Consider the following 1,585-nt stretch of genomic DNA (forward strand, 5'->3'; position numbering starts at 1 on the left):
GGCCGCGGGTGGAGCCGCTTCGCCCTCCCGCCGCCCGTCCGCACCTGGGCGGACCTGGCCCCGGGTTCCCGCCCGGTCCTGCAGGCCTCACTCCCGCGGCGTCCGGGCCTGGAAGTGTCTTGGAATGTTACTAAGTCTGAAAAAGGAAGGCGCTTTTGACACAGGTCGGCCTGGGTGGACCTTGACGACGTGGCACTGCGTGACAGAAGGCAGACCCAGAGGGACAAACGCGGTTTGATTCCACTTGTATGAGGTCCCCAGAGTGGCCAGATTCATCGACAGAAAGGCGAAGCATGAGTGTAGGGGGAAAGGGTGTTTAAAGGCGACGGAGCTTCAGTCTGGGAAGATGAAAAGACATCTGGAGATGGGCTGCATAACCATGAGAATGTATTTCACGCTGCTGAAATGTACAGTTAGGATGGTAAATTTTATGTGATCTGTTCCGTTCAGTTCAGTCGCTCAGTTGTGTCCGACTCTGCGACCCCATGGACTCCAGCACACCAGGCCTCCCTGTCTATCGCCAACTCCCGGAGTTTATCCAAACTCATGTCCGTTGAGTTCGTGATGCCATCTAACCATCTCGTCCTCTGTCGTCCCCTTCTCCTCCTGCCTTCAATCTTTCCCAGGATCGGGGTCTTTTCCAATGAGTTAGTTCTTCACATCAGATGGCCAAGTATTGAAGTTTTAGCTTCAACATCAGTCCTTCCAATGAACACCCAAGACTGATCTCCTGGTTAGACTCCTTTGGATCTCCTTGTAGTGCAAGGGATTCTCAAGAGTCTTCTCCAACACCACAATTCAAAAGGAACAATCCAACTTTCTTTATATTTCAACTCTCACATCCATACATGACTCTGGAAAAACCATAGCCTTGACTAGACAGACCTTTGTTGGTAAAGTAATGTCTCTGCTTTTTAATATGCTGTCTAGGTTGTTCATAACTTTTTCTTCCACGGAGCAAGCGTCTTTTAATTTCATGGCTGCAGTCACCATCTGCAGTGATTTTGGAGCCCCAAAAATAAAGTCTGTCACTTTTTCCACTGTTTCCCCTTCTATTTGCCATGAAGTGATGGGACCAGATGCCATGATCTTAGTTTTCTGAATGCTGAGTTTTAAGCCAATTTTTTCACCCTCCTCTCATCAAGAGGCTTTTCAGTTCCTCTTCACTTTCTGCCATAAGTGTGGTGTCATCTGCATATCTGAGGTTATTGATATTTCTCCCAGCAATCTTGATTCCAGCTGTGCTTCATCCAGCCTGGCATTTCGTGTGATGTACTCTGCACATAAGTTAAATACGCAGGTTGACGATATACAGCACTGATGTACTCCTTTCCCAATTTGGAACCAGTCTGTTGTTCCATGTCCAGTTCTAACTTGCTCCTTGAACTGTGTACAGATTTCTCAGGAGGTATTTGATCTGCATTTTACCACAGCTAAAAATGAAAGACAAATTAAGTTCTAACATACGCTACAACATGGATGAACCTTGAAAATGTCATGCTAAAGGAAACAAGCCCATTACAAAGGGACAAGTGCCACATGGCTCCGTTCAGGCGTGTGCCCCCGGTTGTCCCCGACTCTTTTG

The sequence above is a fragment of the Bison bison genome, unplaced genomic scaffold (assembly GCF_000754665.1).
Source record: "Bison bison bison isolate TAMUID 2011002044 unplaced genomic scaffold, Bison_UMD1.0 scf7180017862692, whole genome shotgun sequence".
Taxonomy (NCBI): domain Eukaryota; kingdom Metazoa; phylum Chordata; class Mammalia; order Artiodactyla; family Bovidae; genus Bison; species Bison bison.